This window comes from Macrobrachium nipponense, chromosome 24 (genome assembly GCF_015104395.2).
Source record: "Macrobrachium nipponense isolate FS-2020 chromosome 24, ASM1510439v2, whole genome shotgun sequence".
NCBI lineage: Eukaryota > Metazoa > Arthropoda > Malacostraca > Decapoda > Palaemonidae > Macrobrachium > Macrobrachium nipponense.
In genome coordinates, this window is record NC_061091.1 from 54,178,678 (window position 1) to 54,202,833 (window position 24,156).

The 24,156-nt window shown below is 35.8% G+C and overlaps 1 protein-coding gene across 1 annotated transcript in view; it reads left to right on the forward strand.

Annotated features, from left to right (window-relative positions):
- The first annotated feature begins 7,911 nt into the window (after positions 1 to 7,911).
- LOC135203116 (helicase domino-like) overlaps positions 7,912 to 24,156 on the forward strand; it is a 209,546-nt gene continuing 193,301 nt past the window's right edge. Inside the window, exon 1 of the mRNA XM_064232755.1 lies at positions 7,912 to 8,096. The gene's annotated coding sequence lies outside the window, so the exon portion shown is untranslated. The remainder of the gene's footprint in view (positions 8,097 to 24,156) is intronic.

Here is a 24,156-nt window from a genome sequence, read left to right on the forward strand (position 1 = left end):
ATATATAACTATATATATGATATATATATATATAATTATTATATATATATATAATATAATATATTAATATATAATATATATATATATATATATATATACTTATATTATATATATATATATAAATATATATATATATATATATATATATATATATATATATGTGTGTGTGTGTGTGTGTGTGTGTGTGTGTAAAAAATGTGTAAATAAATAAATAAATATGTTTATATAGAAGTATGTGCCCTGTTGTCTTTATGTATGACCCAGTTATATGCTATGTTATTCATAGCAATGCTGCTGTGGTGTCTTGTAACACTTCTACATCATTTTTTTAGTCTTGACAATGTGGAAGCATTGATACTGTGTTGATTTAATTTTTAAGTGTTTAGATACTTTATTACAGGTTGCCAGTTCATTGTCAAGTTTAAATTTTGGTTAGCTTTTAGTTGAGAAGTGTGTTTGCATGTAAAGGCAAAAATAGGTGTGGTATTCATCAGAACTTGCTCTTTAATACTGCACTAAATAATCAGGTTTGTTGTAAAAAAAAACAATAGGTAAAAGGTTTAATTTATTTACAAGGTCCTGAATTAAGGAAGAAATATTTTTGTTCTTGCCAAGTATGTCAAACCACCACTTTTCACATTTACACAGTTTTAACTGGTAATGCTTAGGTTTCACATGGTAAATTAGGTATTTCTTTCTACAGCCAAGCTTTTGGGATTCTCTTCCTGCCTCTGTTTTAATAACCTTAATAACCTTTCTTCCTGTGAAGGCAGATTTATTGCTTCCATCACAATTACTCTTCACTTCTTCCTTCTCTTTCCCTTTCTACTTTTTGTGAACCTTAGCTAAAAATAAGGCATAAGGTTGCCTATCCCATACTTCTTTGCTCTTAAAAAGCTAAGAAAAAATTCTTTTGTTTAGAGAAGCGAGTAAGATATGAAGACTTCTTTTTATTCCTGATGTACTCTATTGTGAATCCCTTGCTGTATCCTTTGTTTAGTGGTAATCATTCTTTTTATTTTGATTGAGGATTTTCATACATATCTTGAGGTTCTGTGTAAGGGCATACTGTTATTATGTCTAAAAATCATGTTCTTTAAACAAGTGAAGGTGGCATTAGAAAAAACTTTGCTCTGTTAAAAGTTTCAAGGTACAAAATAACATCATTTATCTTTCTGATATATTTTTTTCATGAAGAACAGAGCCTTGGTAAAAGTCTTAGTCTTTGGTCTTTTATTTCATGATTATTGCTTGCAGTCCTGACAGTTTAAGAGAAGTATAAATTCTGTTCTTGACCTATTACATTGAGGGAAAAAAGTAGCAACAGTCTGAATCTTAAATAAATACATATCACCTCAATAAACAACAAAATTTCATAATGTCCATATAAGGTCTGTGTTTCTACTCTGGAATTAACAAGCAAAACCCTGCAGACAACTTTATCAAAATGTGTGATTGCAGCATTCTAAGATTTCTTGGCCTTAGTGTTATGAGAAGATCATGTTACTAATAAGGGATCTGTGGAGAGATCGAGTGGTAAGTGGCTGGAAAATAAGCTGAGTTCTCAAAGATTCAAATTGTTAAGAAATGTGATGAGAAGGAATAGAGGAACAGTAGTGTTCTACCTCAGATCCCGTAAAAAAAATTCTAATATGTTTTTGATGGTGACGGGCAGTGATGTGTTAGCACAAAATTTTACAGGAGTTTTTTGGGGTGATAAATGTAGTAGTGTATGGGAGACGAGAATAAAGTGTTGTGATTTTTGGCTTGATACACTGCATGTATTGTGTTGGAAACATCAAGAAAGAAATTTCAAATGCTTTCCTTTATGCCTCTGATGATGAAGATTTTCAATGGAAAAATTTAGCCAAGTTCTGAAAATATCATCTATGAAGATAGTGCACCTTATCATTACTAATAGGGCTTAGTTTTTCCAGACTTCTGAGTCTTAAGTAGAGTTTTCTCTGACTGATAGTGCACCTTGAAGGTTAATGAAAATATCATCTGCTATTTCATTATAATAAGTTACAAAATACACACAGTATTATGTTTTGACACACATGGATGTACGTAATTCATGTTAATTGTGATAAGTTGAAAAACCTAGTACTGGACATTTTTCAGGGGGAAGAAAAAGCAAGGTTGCTGTTGAAGGACAAGTAAATAAAAGTAAGTGCTTTTTTTCCTTCTTTTGTGATTGGGACTGAATCATGTGACAGCTTTTCAGCTATGTGTAACACAGTTGTAGTATATGTATATCTATTTTAAGAGTGGAACAGAAATAATCTCTAAAGAGTATCAAAATTGATTGTGAGGTTAATGGTACAATTTCAGTTAGGCTCTGTCCTTTTCCTTCTTTGATTTCTTGTTTCTGAGCTAAATAAGGCCATTAGCATCCTATCCAGGTGGATTCTTCATTAGAAAGAAAATATGTTTGTCATAGAATGTTGAAAAGTACAAAGTAGATGTAGGTAACAGACTGCAGAAATTGATGAAAATGGATTTAAGTTTGAGTAAAACTGAACTTTAGATAAAATGGTAAAGAAATGTAAAAGGGAGATAGAAAGAACAAAAGCTTTTAGTAAACTACTGTAAGTTAACAGCAAAGAACAAAAGCTTTTAGTAAACTACTGTAAATTAACAGCAGCTCTCAGCAGTTCTAACACTGCCACATTATTGTGCATATGTGATTTTCACATTCCTTTCATTATGACTCATGGCATTGCTGGAGAAATAGATAATGCCACCATCAAGACTTTTGTCAACCAACACTGATATGGGATGAAGTGCAGTGGTGGTAATGGTGTAGAGGTGTGCCAGGGTCCAAATGCCAACCTAAATGTCACTCACAGAAATGCACGTTAACGTGAGAATAAGGGTAGTATAGATAAAGATTTTCTTTTTCTTGCTTCTGTTGGGACTCTTAAAGGCTACTAAAGCATTTTCGTTGACATTAGTTGTCAATTTTTCATTCAGGTGTCTCCCTTGTACACCATCAGATGACAATAAATCTTTTCTCATTTAACAATGAATTAATGATTGCATTTTCTACTCGCACTTTCCTTCTTACGTACAGTATGTACCACACTTTTGCTGAATTGGGCTGTCTAAACATTGATCAACTATTCTTCAGAAGGAAATTGTTAACTAACTCTTCTATTGAAAAATATTAATCAATAGTTAAAAATTAGATCTTATATAGTAGTTATATAATTTTACTCAAATACCAATAGTAAAAGCTATATTTCTCTTTGTAAGTAAAATGGAAGAAAATCAAATCTACCCTATGAGCATGGTAAAGGTTTTTTGTTTTTTGCTATGTCTAGATATGCTCCATGTGACTATTCATCAACAAGAAAAAGTCTAAAAGTGAATTATTGATGGGAAACAATAAAAGTTAATATGTACAGCTGCACTGCAATCATGGAATAAACAGTAAATACTGTATAAAAAAAACTGAATGGCTCCAGCATCCCCTAACAGTTTGGATTGTGCTGAGTTCCATGGATCAGATTGGTACAGTAGAATTATGCGAAAAGTTGAGAAATAGTTTAATTAGTGTTGGCCTTTATCAAGAGCATCAAGTGGACCACTGGTAAGTAGTACAGTGTTTCTCCTGCTCTTCCATTTACTTCCTTTAGAATTTACCGACAGAAGTTATGAGAAGGACTTATGTTTAAAGCTGAAATTAGCTCCATGTAATCCATTATTTAGCTTCTATCCACTCTTAAATCCTGATGACACTTTCTATATCCCTGTAATGTCTGTCTTTCTTCATTCAACAGGCAGGTCTGTTGCTTCCTCCAAGGTTAAACCTCATTCTTTCACCTCAGCCCCCTTTCTTTTTTGTAGTGATACCAGGCTCTGGCTAGTTTTAGACTTAATTGTCCCATTGGCCCCTGTTGAAAGATTTTACTTTTTTGTTTATTGAATTTCTCTTTTGTGGTGATAACGTTACTCAGTTTAGGTGGATTAAGTGCTATAGTATGAGTTTTGAGAATGAATAAGGATATATTAATTGTTAAATTCTTAGCAAAGAAGCAAGTTCTTTTGAATATGCACTGCATTATTTTTGCTGATGTTGCATTTTCTCATTGCTTACTGTAATGTCTTGCTTTTCATTATACCGTATATTAATTTGGTGTGATTAGGCATTTATTTCCATTGTATATCTTCATGTTGTTGCAACTTGTAAACTTTGTAAATGCTATTTTATTTCAGTGAAAAAAATGTTTGAGAGAAAATTGTGAAGGCTATAGTGGCCTGAAGTGGCAAACTTTTAAAGCATTTTGGTTCTTTTGAACCACTGGTTTAATCTATCTCAGAAACTTGATGATGGCTGTCAAACAAAGTGTTTGAGGGAGAGGTCAGATTTTTACAGTGGTTATTGTTTGCATTTAATTACTGGATACTGTAGAGGTGTATACAAAATGTGTTTTTGCTTCTCTTAAAGGTATTACTGTTAAATGAATGACACAGGAAAGTATAGTACAACACTGTACTTCAAATCGTCCATTGCTAGTAGGGAAGATACCTCTTATCGTGGTAAGAGGTAGGAATAAAATTGGATAAACTTAACCAAACATATAATGTGTAGTAGCCATATGTTTTATTTGAACCAAAATTACAAAGTTGGATATGTATAAATATATATATGTATACCTGGGAGAGTGACTTAATGCAACTGGCTGTTGAGAGATGGCCAACTGCATTATCACTGTTGCCTATTTGTGTAACAACGGTCCTGGCAGGCATTGGTTTAAATCTCAGTTTAGGCGCATTAATATGATTTCTTTGGATTTAATTTATTCCCCAAAGGTGTACAAGTATAGAATCACTATAGTAGTACTTTGGTCCTAACTTATATCCAAACGAAATTATATTGTGAGTGCTCCTACCATGGTTTAAATATGAGCCATTGCCTTCTAAAACTGAAATATGAGAGGAAGTTTTTTTTAATGCGTTCACCCTTCACGTGATTGCTAATTGCATCAAGTCACTGCCTCCCGTGTACGTACCAACCCTGGCGTAGGTTCAAATCCCAGTTGGGGATGGTATATTTATCCAAAATACTTCCTTATGGCCACAAGAATTATGTTAAAGTGATTATATGTAAATTGACTATTTGTAGCTTGATATTTGAAAGTGTAAAGACTGTCGTGCACAGAATTAGTGACAAACAATCACAAACACACACATGCATGTATAGAGATGGTTTGAAAGCTGAGTTTATTCATGAGGAAAGAATTGTATAAGTGGTAAAATGAAGAATTGACAGTTAGAAGCATTATTTTTAAAATTATTTTTTCTTTTCTGAAAAAGGGTCTCGTTCTATATTCCTATTAATGTACCTTCTGTTACTTCTTTCAAATGAGCACCATAGTCTTTGGTAGTTTGAATTTCAAGTCAATGGCTCCGTGGGCTTGTGCCGTATGAATACAGGTCATCTTCTGAATAATAAAATGCTGGATAGGTGGATTTCAAGACCATGGAAAGAAAGGCTCCGGCATCCTTGAGGCAATATATTGCTTGCATGAAAGAAGTGAATGGTTGGTACAGCGTGTGTAGAAGCGTTTGACATGCTGCTCAAGTGCCTTCTGTTTAGATATAGAGAGTCACAAATGTAGAGGTTTTCGGCAAAGGGATTCATCCACAGTACAGCAGTTTACGCGTGAATGTGTTTGTAACCACTGCTTTTCTCTTGCGAAACAATCAATATTAGGAAGCCTGAGCCTGGTTAATATATATAATTAATATATATATATATATATATATATTATTATATATATATATGATAGCATAATACATAGTATATCTATATATAGGAAGCCTGAGCCCTGGTTAATATATATATATATATATATAATAGTATAATAATAATATAATATATATAATATATATATATAATATATATACATATATATATATATATATATATATATATATATATATATACTATAGTGTGCGTGTGGCGCGAAAGAGAGAGAGAGATTGAAGATGTGCATGCAGCCTACTATTTCAGAGGAAAGGTAAAGTGAATATAGGATGACAGAGGCATGGAGAGAAATCCAAATATTAATTGACAGCCAAGAAAGAGATGCCGTATTCAACCGACCGCCGTTTACGTTAGTTTGTCTCCACTAATAAGTGTATGTACTTAATGAATGAATGTTGGAGCGGGATGATTAGTAAACACGAACAAGTATACGTTTTGTACATATTTAGCCCACAAAACACGCAAGCGTGAGACATACTATCTGACACGTAACATGCGTACTACATGTTTTTGTCATCCGTAGGTGAAATATTTCAGTTCGTGGCATATTGGATATTTCCCCCGTTCACGGACACGCTCGCGCCCACGTACATGCTACACACACACACACACGCACACGATTTGGTTGTGCAGGGAAAAAGAGCGTTGGTCTTCCCACACGCATTGACGTTTAACACCTGTGTTGATATCGGAATAATCCGGACGTTGTAGTGTTCAGTTCTTATCGCCCTCTCAGATGCAGATGCCCTTAGCCATTGTAAAATGTAGTACTGACGTTTAAGTGCTGCCAGTCTTATCGAATAAAAAAAATCATGTTCGGGATATTTTTAAATAACTAACTGATGAGTATGAAGTTGGGTGTCATAAACTTCCTTTTTCTGTAGTTATAATTCTAATGTACTAGTCAGTTTTTATCAGCGGAGCTAGTCACTAGTAGGTAAAGTTTAGGTATTGCATATACACAGACACGCGTACACAGAAAGAGGGATTGGTCGTGTATTTGAGTGGTCATACGTTTTGCCTTTTTTTTTTTTTTATTATGAACAAGGGCATTGGGAACATGCAGTATGACATCATTCAATCAATAATTGTTGTGGAGCGCTACTGTTGAACTGCGCTTTGCTTGACATAGCGCTTAGTTGTTTAATAATCTGTTTATATTGTAGAGTTGATGAACGTTCAGATAAACTGGTGAGATCATCGTGTTGTCTGTACGTTTGTAAATCTTAATGGAAGTATTAAAGCATTTACAGACTGGCTTAAGACACATCGAGGGTTATAAATTATTTAGAACCATGGAAAGTGTTTTATCTGTTTTTCCTCTGTAGGTAACAATAAATTTGTTTATTGCCTCTTGCTTTCGACTAAATGAGTATATAAAGTAGTAAGTGTTTCACAATGGGAAACACACAGGTTCGAAGAAAAAAATAGAGCATGCCATAGAATCCCAATGTATGATGTGGTGCACATTATATATATATATATATATATATATATATATATATATATATATATATATATATATATCGGTATTACATATATAAAAAGTGACCAGTAGATTGTGACATATATATATATATATATATATATATATATATATATATATATATATATATATATATATATATATATAATTAGTTTTTGTTAATAATTGTTATCCTGTACTGGATAAATGTGTGACGCCTTCCGACAACAATGGGAAATGTATGTTTTTCATATTGCCTTCAAGCAAACCATATAATTGACAATCCTTTTCGTTTTGGAAGTATATTATATTGAACGTTATTTTGTTCTTTCCCATGCTTAGTTTTCCCTGCACTGTAGTCAAAAGCCCACCATGCTCCACGCAGTGTAAGGTTACAGACGAAAGCAAAGCCTTTGGTTAAATCCATTGTTCTCTTGGTAGTGTTTTCGCGTACCTTTAACTCCAAAGCAAGTGTAACTGTAAGCTTCCTAAATATGTGCGATATAAGCTTTGATACATATGCGTGTGTACATATGTCAACTCTGTGTTTATCTGTTTACTGTTGTAGCAGTTGGAAATCCTTTAAAAAATAAAGTTGTGTAAATGCAGTTCACACATGTGTTGTTTCTCTTGTCCCTCTAGCGGCCGTTGGTGAAAATTTGGCTGTGACGTCACAGGCGAAGATTCACTAGTGGCGAAGCAAAGTATATCTCGTAAGGACTTTCGACGTCGCGTCCTTAAATATCGGCGCTGCAAATGGAGTAAATTTGGTGTTGAGTTTAGCTGCTGTATTCAAAAACTTCGTGCTGTTCTCGGGACGCAAAATGCACCTAATGATAGTGACGGATGTTGCTTGTAAGTCCCAGTATTTTGTGATTCAAATTCCCTTCTCACCCTCCCCTGGCAGCTTGTGTCTAATATGGCGGATGCGCGGAAAATCGAGAAAGGCTGCGCCGCGCTCGGCGAGTGTGGTACTTTTGTAATTTGACATGTTGCTCTCGAGTGAGATTTGTTGGAAAATTTGTCATAGAACGTCGTTTGCATTTCCACTTTTGTTTGTTTGTTTATCCAAATTCAAAATTGACATAACCTGTGAGTGCTTAATCGTGCGGCTGGCAACCCTGCTTGATGATGCTGACGACTGGGTTGGGCCGGTTCTCGTTATGGACCGGCTGTCTGAGCATCCAAAGCGGGAATTATTTTTATTTCGATATTATTAGGTGTTGTCTGACGGGATATGTATGAATGGGTTTATGTATGTGACAAGCCTCGCAGTTTAAGGGGAAAGTCTCGCTTCTTCTCTCCCTCTAGGAAATTTAAGCTATTTTATTTTGACAGTAGTATTGAAAAGCAGCTCTAGTCTTCCCTTTCATGGAGGTCTCGGGAAGATTTCGATACAGAGAAGTGTGCAAACGACTTCGTTTTTTTGTCTGTGCAGCCCTCACATAGTCAGAAGACAAACCTTTTCTTAACTGGAGTCGGTCTTGTACTTTGATCGAAATTGTTTGAGAAATAGGAAAAATTTCAAAATATGTTACTGGGGAATTTCTGTGGCCAGCTTGTGACAGCCTGTCATGTTGGGTTTTCGTTGACACTATCATACATGATTTACGAAGGACGACGTTTCTTCTATGAAAGCGTTCGTACATAAAAGATAACTTGAGGCTTAAGCCATGGTAACCGCCACTTGTCATGCTGTAGGCTTGTAGGCCTGGTAGCTTATGAATAAGCTAGGCCTATGTTCGATTGTGATTATTGTCATAGTCTTCAGTCCTAGATTTTTAGGATTGTTTTGTCATTTTCTTGAAATTACTGGAAAAAAATTGAAGGAATCGTGAATAGAGGATTACCCAAACAAAGGCTAGGCCTATTAGGTATGAGTACAAAACTTACCCACACATAGGCCTAGATTGTTAATGGAACTAGCTAGTATATTGTAGAAATACTACTTTATAAAAGGTATTGTAGCGTAACCTTATTTCGCTTCATTTTTTTTCCATGAACACTACTGTGACTTCGTAAGTCTATGAACTTGAAATGCTTGCCAGGGGAATATAACAAACTGAAGCTGGTTTGGTAAAGAAATTAGACTTCATTTGAACGTAAATAACTACGAGAATTAACAATATACAGTATTGTTTTCATGTGAACTCTAGAAATTTGACGCCTCTGATTTTCAAAGGTTGAGTTCTAGGTATTATCAAGGAATGTTAATTTCCCAAAGGCCTATAGTTAGGAAGCTTCAGGGGGAATCCTGACGAAAGAAAAGTTCAGGCCTGCCTATCATTTGGTGACTGCCTGTCATTAAATATATAATGCTGTGCTACTTAAAAACCAGTAACATTCCTTATGGATGTATTTTGATTTGGTTGGAAGTCATTGCGTAAAGTAGTTACGTGATGTACAGCATTTTATAGAATATTACTATATTAGTAAGCATTATATATAAAACCTAAATGTATTGAATAGGCTACACTAAGCAATTTATGATGATAATACAGTACAGTAGTTTGAATTTTTTATCAGCTGTATTTGTCTGAAAGTTCTTAGAATAGCTTATGTATTTTACTGAAATCTCCGTGAGCACTGAAGGATCAGTGGTGCATGCACATGGTATTGTTCTGAGCACTTTTTGTAAAAGATATTTAAAGAGAAACCTTTTTAATAAAGTTCCATATAGAAACATAATTTTGAGGGATATGAAATGGACCCTAACCTTGAAGAGTAGTTTAGAATAATCTGCTCTTTGAAGGAATTGGGTTAATTGTAACAAAGAATTTCACTATACTACATGATTCTGTTGGACAATTAATCTGTAAGACAATATCTAATGATTGCATAGTATGGTAGTTGAAGTAAATCATTTAATAGTAAGAGACTAGAACAGTCACATAGATGTTCTTATCAAGCCAGAGGCAGTAAAAGGAAGGGCAGAAGCACCACACTGACCCAAGGTCACTGATTTCCAGAGAGAATATGAAAAGTAATACCCCTGTGTGCATTAGAAAGCTGCATAATGCAATGGTTTATTGCACAAAAGGATTTAAATTATCTGTAGTGTTGGATTTTGGGGTCTCCTTGAGGTTTCCTCCACACTGGGGTGGAGTCTGGCCATCCCAACCAACATATATGTCAGGGTAGACAAAAGTGTGAGAGAAACATTTCCCCTACCCATGCCTGAAACGAAGTTTAAATATCAAATTGGCACTTTAGTCAGCCATGATTTTAAAAGATGTAACCCTCCCCCCCAATAAATCACTATATAAAAAACACAAAGGTTCATTATTTTTCCCAGATAAACATCCCAAGTGCTGAGGGCACAGTCTACACAAGATGCCACCAAATTTTAAACTAGCTTCAACCTGGCATGGCTGCTCCAAGTTACTTGTATGAAAGATTTAGGGTTGCAATGTATATTTAGGAAAAATAGAGATCCTTGAAAAATTTCCATTTTGAGTTAAGTCTTCAATACTATTAATGAAAGTGCTACAAACATGATGGTTAAGAACAGCATAAAGCTAAGAGGAATTAAAAAAAAAAGCCAACAACAAGTAATGTACGTCCATTACTTTTAAGAAAGTTTCATTATTTTGTGTGCGCCCCCCATAAACCATTTACTTGTACCACAGAGAAAGAGTTGAGAAGTTGTATTGTCTAATGATAGCTAAACTTGCAAGTCCTTTACTTGATGTGATTAAAGTTACTCAGTGGCTCAAAACAAAGCATCAACTTAAGAGTAAAGGGGTAAATCACAAATGTCTTCTAATCCCAGTATGGAACAGGCCTGCCTGTCGGTATTGTGACATTGTAAAACATTTTTAACCATCACTGTACGTACTGTGTTTAGTGATGGGCATGTTTTTAGACTATGCACTCCAGAAAGGTAATTTAGTTGATTAGCAAGCTTTCACTCTTGGAATTTCAGTGTGTAAAAGAAAAAAAAAAGTCAAGGCAATGTTCAGTAGCAAGTAAATTATGAATTGGACAAATATGTAGTGAACGATAGGAAAGTTTTTAAATGTTCAAACAAGCAGTGGATTTCAAAAATGGATAATGCTAACAAGCAGGACATTTGAAAAAGGGATAACTTTGTTTGAGAAGCAGGTTTACCCAACAGACCCTGCACGAGACACTGTAGAATTATCAATAATGGCCACTCCAATTATCTTCTAAAAACATTTAAAGGAGGAATGTAGTCCCTCCCAGGCACCGATCTACTTAACCTGTGATTTCTGTGTGCATGTGGCACAGACCATCCAAAGTACCAAAGAACACTGCAGGTATAAATACATATCAGTGGTTATATACATACAACTGTATAGTACTCGTGGCTCATCATCAAGCCCGTTATGTAATTAGGGTAATGCATTATATTTCTACCTCCAAGCTGGTTGATTTTCATTTTGCCTAAAAGAGAAGGATTTGAATATCCCTTTTGTAATTAGTTAAAACTGTTGTGAATTTTAAGCCTCCTTAAAAAAAAATGTAATCAAACATGAAAGAAAACAGTAGTAATCGAGATCAACCTGAAAGATATCCAAGCCCTTTTCACTCATAGCATTATGAATTGGCGTTGATCATTTCTTTACCGTGTGAATTGATCTGCATGTGAGGGAACTGAAAAGAAAATAATTTTTTGACAAAAATTATGTCAAATTTAAAGAATATGTTGTCCCTTAGATATGAAATTACCTTGGCTGAGGTTGACACTTCAGTCTTAGTATTAAAAGTTTGGAGTAATAAAGGAAGACAGGTGTCCTTCCTCTGATATGTGATAGGGCTGCAAAAAGGTAGCTTGACAAATTTCACTGTACAGTATAGTACATACATGTCATAAAATACAATTCACAACATGCTTCATGTTATGTGTTTCGAAACTTTTATCCCTTAGTGTTGGCAACGGCATTTTGCTTGGTAAATACTACAAGGATTAACATTACATTGTTGACTATTGAGATGTCTCCTTGGCTTGCCAGATGTATATAAATTTGTTTAGCGAACTTTACAGGTGTCAGCAAAGCATTATTTGGAAATACGCACACATGCAACAGAAATCAGTATTTACCCAGTATCGAGATCAAACCTAGGACTTGTGTGAAAACAAAGGCTGATACCAAATAACTAGCATAGGCCTTAAAAAGTAGTTGGTACCCAAGCACTTGCACAGTAAGTAAGGAGTTATCTGGATAGGCTGCACACCTCGCATACCAGCAGGTTTCGCCTAACTACCTGTGTGCCAATGACTTTTGATGATAACATTGCATTCGATTACCACTTCAAAAAGCTTGTGATTGAAGAGCCTACAGCAATGTGTGCAGTCAAAATAATATCTACAATACCCTACGTAGGGGTCAAACCCAGGATGTTTGAATGAATGCTGAAAGCGCTACCAAATTACCCAAAAAGGCTATAAAAAGTTGTAATTTAACAGGAATTTTATGGAGTCATTTGGTTGTGTCCTTGGCTGTTACTTGAGACCCTTTGGGTGCAATCTGGGTTTTATGTATAAATTTATGAAAGCCTATTTTGTTATCAAGTGCTGTAATACAATGAACTTTAGTTTTGCAACAAAATTATAAATATAATGTATCCCGTTGGGGGCTAGTGCCATCAGTGTACCTCATGTTGTGATATGTAGGCATTACTTAAGGTTCTTTGCAGCATCCTTTCATTCCATAGCTGTAACTCCCTTTCATTCCTTTTACTGTTCCTCCATTCATATTCTCTTTCTTCCATTTTACTGTCCATCCTCTCTTAACAATTGATTCATAGTGCAACTGCTAGGTTTTCCTCTTGTTCCACATTTCAAACCTTTTCACTCAATTTCCTTTTCAGCACGTAATGGCTTAGTTGCTTCAGTGCTTGGCATGTATGCCAAAAGTCTGTAAATCAATCATTCTCTCATACTATACGTAATACCATATCAAACAAGGGAGTTTTAAAATTGTTCAATTCATTGTAGGCTACCATTCATTGATGTTAGGATATTATCAGTTATGACAAGTTCTTTTCAACCAGTTTGAAAGTGTCGCTATTTGTTGTATCAAAAATGCTATTTATCGACTTGTACAAAAAGGCATCCATAGAATTAATATGTTGGGGAGAAGGAAAAATGGATTTGTACACTTAAATGAAATGAACATGAGATAGATTTACAGAATTAATGTGATGTAGGAACTTGGCAATTGAAGGCATGACAACTTTAGACATAGCACCCTATCCTCAATTAAATATATTAATAGTAATGCTAGAAAAATGTCTAGATTATTGCCTGTCATTGAAAACTAGAAAGTGCATAGATCACAGGTACACAAAGGTGAAATTTTATTTATACAAGATAAAAACTTTCATATAATGTCTTGATCAAATTCTCTCCCGATGGATCAGTCGATTGTACAAAATTGTCATTTAGGAAAAAATGTGTGATTACTACTGTCCACAACCATCTGAGCAAGAGGAACCCCCCAAAATATCTGGTTACCTGAAATGTCAGTATTATTACGAAAAAATACACTATTAACCTTCCACAGTGCACTTGTTAACCCATAAAATGCCAGGTTACATGAATGTCAGTTAATTATTGTAAAAAAGACACTACTGCTAAGCTACCATGCATTATTTTAAACCCCAGTTGAAGTATTCAGTTCAAATAGTCACCATCACAGGAAGAATATGGGAAGATTAGTATAGTAATATGTATAGGCATGAGACGCCACCACTAGTGCTTTATATATCACTGGAGACTACAGCACCATGATATCTAGAAAAATATCCAATATGCGGTCAGTTAAAGGAACTACTTAAAGTTAAACCTGGTTGACATGAAAATGATAGACTACTGAAAGATATGTAATTGCTGACTGAACTGTGTATACATATATCCAATGGATGAGAACTACAGTATAACTTGAATTGTGGATCAATAGCAGCCAGTGGGAACTTCATACATAGGATGACATCAGTTTGAAAACAACAACCAGTTGAACTGAGTTTATGAAATAGTTCAGCAAGAGATTAAGGTTTGGGCACTTGCAATTTGTATAAAAAAATAATTTTTTTTAACTCGTATTTGATGGTCTAGTAAATCAATGTAGCACCTAATTTGCCGAAGCATAGTCGCAAACTGTGCGCTATAAAATAGCTAGTGTTTCTGGTGAGCAGTCAGTAAGTGAACATGCACACAAATATGGCAGCTATCTTGACCTAATATTTATAGATGTTACAGGGATTTTATAATAAGGGGTTGGTTCATGTGATTGTTTGAACAAGGTTAATGTGTAGATAGATTAGGTTGTTCCTGATGTTAGCTTTTCAAGAAAGGTATACCATGTACTTTAAATCCCAAGCCAATTGGGATGGTGGATTGATATATGTGGTCCCAATATATTGATTGTTTAGGTGATCACCTGAAGATTATTGTTGTTAGGAAGAGTATCTTCCGAAATCCTGAGGTTTGTCTTTTAGATAAGCAGTGTTTTAATGCTGCATGTCAGCTTGCCTATCATGAAAAATAAGAAAATCATTTATTAAGGAACAATATATCAGATCTTTTTTTGTCGTATTTTGAGCTTAGAAGTCCAGCTCAGTTTGTCTAAAAAAGAGCTTATGAAGATGTGAGGGAGCTATCCAGTGGTGATGACCATAAGTGGTGGTATATCCAGAAGTTATCACTTGGGAGTTGTAATAGCTGATAGTGCTTCTGTGTACTTATTGCTCTAAACAAAAAGCAGAACTTTTGGCTGGGTCTTTGCAAGCTAACAAAACAATAAGGTGAGTCTTTGGTGTTGCCTGCCATGCTTTTCAGAGCCTAATTTGTGTTCATTAGTCTTTGGGTCTGAAGAAATCAAAACTTTTCTGCAGAGCCTTGACAGTTTTGGCAATATAGTATAGACCCGGACAGGATCTTTCCCATCTTTTTCAAGAATGTTGATTTCATTGCTTCCAAGATTACTACTGGTTTCATATTATTTTGACTTCCAAGTTTTCACTCTGTTAGTTGTATAATGGAATTATTGCTGCATTACCCAAGGGACTTGGTTTGTCCTCATGCCCTTTGGAATGTAGCCCAATAACAACTACCCTATTTTTATCCGAGGTTTATGAGAAGCTCTCTAAGTCTCTTTGTAGTTTTGTTGAAGTTAACTTGCTACTAGCATTACAGTTTGGGTTTCATAAAGCCCTTGGTATTTGAGATGAATTTTTCCTTGATTAGGGTGCAGAGGTACACATGGTTGGTGCAGATTTTAGTGCAATCATGAGGCAGTTATCTAGAAGCTAAGATTATTACATATTGTGAATTGGTAGATCTTTTATTAATATTGTAAATGAATTTTAATAGGCAGAACCCAAAGGGTCTGTATTGATGGCTAGTTGTTCATATGCAAACAAACCTTCGGTCTTAACAATAGGATAATGTTCTAAAGGGTCCACAATAATGAAAAGTGTTGCGAGTCAGTGTATAATTTATAAAACTTTGTAAAGTTTTAAAAATTATACACGGACTCACAACACTTTATTATTGTGGACCCTTTAGAACATTATATATACTTTGGCAATAGTTTTTCCCAACCAATAGGATAATTTTTAGTACCTAGATAGATCTGGTTAAATCGCAGATGAAGGCAAGGAATCTTGTGAGATCTGGCAATGCATGCTTATATCGGGTGAAGAGTGATCGAGGACCATGCCACAGCGTCAGTCTTTTTTTTAACCGTCTGAACGAGAGTTGTGGTTGATCTCTCTCGGCCTTTACCCGGTTCATTGCCCGTTTTCGCTTGTGTTTCTGTGTATGTGTAGTAATGTCATTTCAGGTGTTCCTCGGAGTGGAGTTCTTGGACCTTTGCAATTTATTATATAATGTGTGAATATATATTAGTGACATGGTATGACCTGGAGAAGAAACTGATAGTATTGCTGAAGATGCTTCTAGCTGTTCTTTTCCTATACATTAGCTCTGTAGCTGCAGAATCTTAAATAGAGGTGTGGCCTATATTCATTAGTGGAGTAGGCCATTGAGGAGTGAGAGATGTGTATTTCTGGTGATAAAAGTTCACTCTTGACGTGGTTCGTAAGTCACATAAAGCCGTTGGTCCCGTTGCTAAATAACCACTGGTTCCATGCAATGTAAAAACACCATACAAACAATTAGTGGAGTAGGGTGTGTGGCTCAAAGCATGACCTTTCTCAAACTCAGTGTATTATAGTCAATCTAGAACACTTTTGTCTTTGCAGATATTCAACGTTAAAATAGTATGATTTTAAAAGTCAGTGACTCTTGAGGTTTTATGTGTAATTTTTTTTTTTTTATAAGAAATTGACTTTTGAATTGTACACATGCTCAAACAAGTGGTGGCAGAGATTCATAATTTTTGGTTCACCTGTCGACTCACGATTCATGCCTTATTAATCTAGTTCTTTTTGAAGATTGAAGAAATCTTATGTAATAACATTAAAAAGTCACCGATATCTTCTATTTTCCATATTGCAAAATTGACGTGAACGAAATGAAGTGATAAAAAAAAGTCATATCACACACCCACAGACACTTTACCAAGTAGATAGAAGACGCCTATCACTAGTAGTATCGCATAAACATAAGCCCTTGCATCAAACAAACAAACAAAAAAATCGTCATTTCAGTAATAAGTTTAAGGTAGTTGAACGGTTCCATTGGTTAAATTTTACAGAAAACATTGGAGACTCACAAAATGCTATCAAAGATACCAAAAAAAATTATAACCTAACAGTCTGAACCATGCGACCTCACTTTTGCGTTCGATGTTATGTGTGAGGGAACCTAATGTCATTGTGGCTTTTATCGGTTTAAGAAACATCTCTCGCTGAGTGAAGGACAATTATTGTATTGGATTCGGTACAGTGCAGTGCAAGTTCCTGTTAAATAGAGATGAAGAAAGCTTAATATACTTGAGAGAATCATTCATAGGTGAATCAAATGGTTTAGAACATGGCCCTAGACATGGAACTCTATGACTGGTGTCTGATGAATACTTTAGGTGGAGAGGGGGATATTTTTAAAAATGCACTTGAAATCTTTGATAGGTGTAATGAATAAGCAAACCTACCTTTGATGGATGAGAGATTCAGTTAGGCTTGCTTGCTTGCTTTTTCTTCTGTGATTATCACGGATAGGGAGGGAAACATATTCAATGATGCATGCAATTATTGTCCTTCAAAACTTGAATAATACATTTGATTTGGAGATACTTTATTAACATTAGCTTAATCCCTCTATCACTCCTGTATGGCACCACTGCTCCCCCCACATCTTGCTATGAACTTCATCGCGTGAAAGCATCACTAATGATAACAGTTATTTTTAAATGCCCCTCGTCAACAACCGAAGCCTTAAAATGCATGTTTATAAAAATTTTTCTACTCAAAATTACTTTCATCTTTCATTCCTCAAAATATTTCCATGCACTGGTGTTACACCCTGTATGATTGCTGCAGCTGTCAAAGAACAACCTCTTATTACAGCAGTAGGTTTTTATCGTAAAAACAAAGATCTGAAATAGACTTAAACGAGAAAGTCACTGTTCAAATTTCATATCCTTTCAGCTACTCATAATATGCTTATGGTAGTAATTTTAGCCATACGTATAGGCAGTTCCCGGGTTACGATTGGGGTTCCGTTCTTGAGATGCGTTGTAAGCCGAAAATCATCATAAGCCAGAACATCGTCAAAAATCCAAAGAAAACCTTACTTTTTATGCTTTGTGTGCATTCAAAACTATGTAAACTGTATTCCTATTGCACTTTCCATCAAAAAAGCCTTCAAAATATTTATTTTGCATTTTGGGTGTCATATACTCTGTCAGAATTATTCAGATGTACAGGAATGTGTATACTAGAGTGAGGAGCAGTGTTGGAGAGACGGATGGATTTGAGATAAGAGTTGGAGTACACCAGGGGACAGGACTTAGCCCATTCATCTTCAACATTGTGATGGATGTAATGACCAGGGATGTTAGAGAAGCATTGCCATGGTGCATATTAGACGCGGATGACATTGTATTGTGTTCAGAGGGGAGGTTGGATAGGTGGAGAGCAGCACTTGAGGAGAGAGGAATGAGAATAAGCAGATCAAAAACCGAATATATGTGTTCCAGTATTACTGAGGACGGTGGAAGTAGCATAAGATTGGGTGGGGAAGAAATAAAGTAGGTACTACAGAAGTTCAAGTACTTAGGGTCCTTATTAGAGGATAGTGGAAGCATGGACCAAGAGGTGAGACACCGAATTCAGGCAGGATGGAATAACTGGAGGTCTGCATCAGGGGTCCTCTGTGACAAGAAGGTCCCTCTGAAATTGAAAGGAAAGTTCCATAGGACGGTGGTTAGACCACCAATGTTACTTGGAACAGAAACAGCGAGTATGAGGAAAACGGAGGAGATGGATGTAGCAGAAATGAGAATATTGAGATGGATGTTGGGAGTAACAAGGGAAGATTGGATTAGAAATGAGTATAGTATAAGAGGATTGACAAATGTAGTTGAAATATCAAAGAAAATACAGGAAGGACGGCTTCGATGGTATGGTCACCTGTTACAAAGGGAGGAACGTCATGTTGGAAGACATACGATGGAAATGGAAGTGTGGGGTAGAAGGAAGAAGGGAAGACCAAGAAAGAGATGGCATGATTGTGTAGGGGAAGATAAAATATTGAAAGGTATAAATGCAAACGAGCCATAGGACAGAAATCGGTGGAGACGACTCATTCACGATGGCGACCCCATATAAAAATGGGTTTAAGCTAGGAAGAAGAAGAAGAATATATCTTGTGCCAGATCAGCGTTGTAGGCGCTGTAACCTTGGAAATAATTTCTGGTGAATATATTTGAAAAGCGCCTTAACCTCGGAACGTTGTAAGCCAAACCCGTCGTAAGCCTTTCTTAATGTATTCGTCAATCCCACAGCTTTCCAACGTGTCCAGATGAAACAGGATGATATGCAAGGAATTCGATAAAAAATAGACTAAATTATATTCTTTTGATTTGTTTATGATTGCTTTTTTACTTTGAATAGATAGGTGTGAGTAAATTATGTTTAGCAATTATGAAAAGAATAAGATAAAAAGGAGGACATGGCTAATAAGAAAAGAAAGACGGGGATAATCAAATAAAGCAGATTGAAACAGACATTGTCGTTTTAAATATGCATTCACATTACGTATCCGAGAGAGTATACTGCTGAAAATAGACATAGGCTTATCATGTGTGAAAATCAAAAGTCAAATTTAGGCCCATTAAATGTGTCGTGCAAATAATTTTATTAATCAAAGGACAAAATTAGTTTAATTACACATTGCTATTAAAAAAATTTGATGCTCTATAATATATTTATCGATTGTAGGAGACGAAATGAGACACCCCAGCGTAGCATGATGTGTTGGGTCAAGAATTGAGCGACAGCAAAGCCAACTTCTGAATGTTTATGCTGTCACGAAGCTAGAGTTGAGGATAAAATTAGAATTCGTGGACTCGTCAGTATACATTTTATTTACTTTACAAAATAATTATCTTTGATACGTTGAATAAATCTACTTAATTCTAATGTAATTTATTTCAATTAGCCTGTAGCACTTTTGGGAGGAAATATTATTTACTTAGTAAATAATCAGGCACCTGCATATGGCAATATTTCCATAAACAATGAATTAAGAAACTACGCCAATTCTTCGTGGGCTGACTACATTCGTTTTCTCTTCACATACTGCACTTTGGGTGAGGATCCATAGACACCGAAGTTAAAAATCTTGAACAAGGTAACCCACTCACTCCAGAGCATTTCCTTTGTTTCTTGTGAGATCCTGAAGAAAGCTTCGTTGACGAGGCAAAACCCTCCATGATCTCTCGCAGCATATACCAACCTACTAGATCATACACACCGAGCACAACCAGAGAAAAGATAGGAAAACGAGTAGACTAAACCGGCTTTAAAGAGATAGAGTAATCACGTCCTCTCTCAAAGGCAGTAAAGTAACTGATGAGCACATGGTATGCCCAAGGCATTGTAGGAAACTATTACCCCTTGAGTGGGTACAGATGCCAATAGTCCCTTGATCACAGAAGTTTTTTTGTTGGTTTCGAAAAATGCAAATTGATTAAAAATTTGTCATATTTCTTAATCTTGTTATAGTATTATGCTGAAATATGTTATGGTACAGGCAATACCCGGATGTCAGCGATCTTGTTTTATTGAACTTGTCTACGACGACAATAACTAAATATTTGGCGCTGATTTGCTGCAATAACAGATGAGCACTGTTATTGCTGATTTTCAGTTATCATCATGCCATCAGGGACAGAACCCGCCTTGATAACTGGGGACTGCCTGTATGTGAAAATACATATAGTATAATTGGTGAATATTTCACAGTGAAATATACGTACTGCAAATAGGTAGATATTCTGCAAATGATGGGTAGATGTGATCCATAGAAACCCCCAGTGAGTGAGTCGGCAAATCTTGAGAATCCGAAAACAGGGTCCACTGTATTATATCCTTGTTTGGAATACTTTTCTCCAGTGTTATCTTCTGGTGGGAACTTGCTTCTTAAAATCTTGGATAGAATTAGAATTCATTTATTCATAATTTGTATGCATATTTAATTTTCATTAGTGCGCTGAATAATCCTGATGGGTTCAAGCGCTCGGTCCTTGAGACCTAAATTTCGTAATCAATCATGTTTATACGTATTGCCTAAAACGTACTATAACAACAAATATCCTCAGCTCTCTTCTTTCCCAGACCTAGCTGTTTTTGCTTAAAACTGGGCAGGCTGCTGCCATTAACAGTGTCATTTTTTAGCATTGGGCTGATACTATGTACCTAGTTTGTTAGGATTTTTCTCTTGGGTATTATAAAATGTGCAATAGTTGCGAGATTATATAAAGCCTTGGTCTTTTCAAAATTAAGTTATGGGTGTGAGGTGTACACTTCTGCGAAACCAAATAGCCTTAAAATGCTCAACTCAATTCATCATGGAGGAATACGGTTGTGTACTGGAGCATTTAAATCATCTCCCACCGAGAGCATGCTTGTAGATTCTGATGAGGTGCCACTGGATCTTCATTATAAGCGTCTGCTGGTTGGGAGCTGGTATAGATTCCAGAGGCTACCTAAGTCTTTAACCAGCATTTGTATGAGAAATGAAAGGCATTGGCAGTTTTATGAAAATCACCCCAAGCAACCTCATCCATTCGCTTTTAGAGTAAATTCTATTGTCCGTGAATTAAATATGCCAAGAATCGAGATTTTACCAGCAAAATATTCAGTTAGTCCCCCCTGGAACTTTCCAGAGGTAAAATTTTGTAGATATTTTAATTTTACCAAGACAGAATTGTCCAGTGAGGCCTTGCGGTCAATATTTTTAGAACATTCCGTGCAACATGATAACTCCACTTCAGTTTTCACGGATGGCTCAAAGTCAGATGCTGGCGTTGGCTTTGGTGTAGCCTTCCCTGATGTAGAGAGAAGCGGCAGGCTATCATCAGTTGCATCAATTTTTACAGCAGAGTTATATGGAATTTTAAAGGCTTTAAAGGAAGTTTTAATTCGGATTGAAAGTAATTTTATTATATATTGTGACTCAAGAAGTGTTCTTCAGTCGCTGGAATCTTTTAACCCTTTAAACCCTCTGATTTTAGATATATTGGAATGGCTGCTTTTGCTAAAAAGAAGAGGGAAAGAAATAAAGTTCTGTTGGGTGCCTTCTCATGTTGGGGTGGCTGGGAATGAGAAAGCTGACCAACTTGCAAAGTCTGCGGTCAGCTCCCCAGAACCCACAAGATGCCTACTGCCATATCGGGATTTGTATCCTTTAGTAGGTCAGAGAATTAAAAAATGTTGGCAGTCCCAGTGGGAGGATATTTTAAATAACCAAAAAATGCGTAGTATCACGTCATCCGTGTCTCCTTGGTCATATCCGTATATGCCAAGGAGGCAAGAAACGATGTTGTGCAGATCGAGGATTGGGCATACAAGACTCACCCATGGGTTTTTGATGTCTCGTGAAAATCCTCCATTTTGTGAGAACTGTACTGTGCCCTTGACTGTGAGACATTTGCTGGTTGAATGTCCCAGACTTGGGAATTTGAGACATAGGTTCCTGTCTTGGGGTCGTGACAGAGTAGGTAATTTTATCCTAGCTACAATTCTTGGAAAGGATTGTAATATAGAGCAGTTATGTATTTTTATGAGGGAGGCGGGCCTCCTTAACCAAATTTAAATTATACATAGATTGTCTATGTAAGAACTTATATTTATGAACAAAATTTTTATATAATATATTTATAGTTATTTTTATATGAAATTTATCAAAAATTAAATATTTTCCTATTAATTTATTTCGGTGTCAATTACCCAGATGTTGTGACGCCAGATATAATACACAATCAATCAATTGCTTAGTGCAGGTATGGAATCTTCTGATCTCTAAATACTTTGGCAAGGAGTGAATTCATTCCTACTCTGCTGATGTCGCCTGCATTTTAGGTGCATTGGTTTTCACCTTGCTGTATAACTATATAAAAGTTTGTTAGTGGCTGTTCATCGGGGTTTTCAGCTAATGATTGAAAGAAAGTGAAATTGTGGTAATATTATGACGGACACTTGAGTGCTAATATGAATAGGTTTTATATTGTCGTAAGCACTTGAGATACAGTGTGATGTCAGATGGCTGAAACTGTTCTCAAACTTGTGCAAGTGATTGTTGGAAGTTGTAATCATTAGATAAGGAAGAATCATAGTTGTCTTTTGAAGTTCACTGGAGGATTTTTCCTTATTGAAAAGTGAAATAGGTTGGTAACCTGTTGATTAGATTGGTTATTGGTATTCAAGAGTACTTGTCTCTACGATGGATTGAGATTCTGATTTTCGTTTCCCCTTGATCCTCCAAAGCGCCTCAGTGGCGTGGTTGGTATGGTGTTTGTTTCCCACCTTGGTGGTCGCGGGTTCGATTCTCGGCCATTCCATTGAGGAGTGAGAGATGTGTATTTCTGGTGATAGAAGTTCATTCTCGACGTGGTTCGGAAGTCACGTAAAGCCGTTGGTCCCGTTGCTGAATAACCATTGGTTCCATGCAACGTAAAAGCATCATACAAACCCTTGATCCTCCAATATTGAACCATTTTTTTTTTTTTGTGACTTCTTACAAGTTGGTTTAGTTTACAGACCATCTTTGTAAGACAATCCACCCAGTCATTGGTAAACTCATGAATATGTACTACAGGAATAATAACCTGAAAATGTTTTCCTTTACACATGTACTAAGTACCTTTTGTGATTTTTATTTTGTCTTAGTTTTTAAAAATTCCTTTCATTCTTTTACAGTAGACTTGATCAAGTAGTATACCAGTAAAAAAAAATTTTTTTTCTTAAGTTTTGCCAAATATTGTTGCAGTAGTAACTTAGGTCTAGAGCATTAGCTTCTGTTTATTTTGTTGTACAAATACAGTATCATGTTGTACAACCTAAATCTGGATTATATCGGTAGTTGTCTGGAAGAGCAATGCTGCCCACAGAATTATGTTTAGTATGTATTGGATTATTGTAGAGTTTGAAATTTATTTGGTTCGTAGTGCTGTCTTGAGAAGGTAATACTGTACAGTACTAATTTTGTTTTTGTGCAGTACTGCCCTGACGAAGGTCTTATTAAAATTCATTGGTGGTTGCTGGATAGGGTCTAGATATATCTTGAAGCTTAGACATCTGAAATGTAGACCAATGTGTTTTACAGTAATTTTTTGTGGCTGTGTTGGAGCAAAGGTGAACAGGTTCATTTATCATTATTGTATGTGCTTGCTTGTGATACTTACTTTACTTCAGTGATTTTGTGCCTCTAGTTTACAGACAGTCCCCGCTCACCTGTGGCATCAGTTAAAGTTGATCTGGT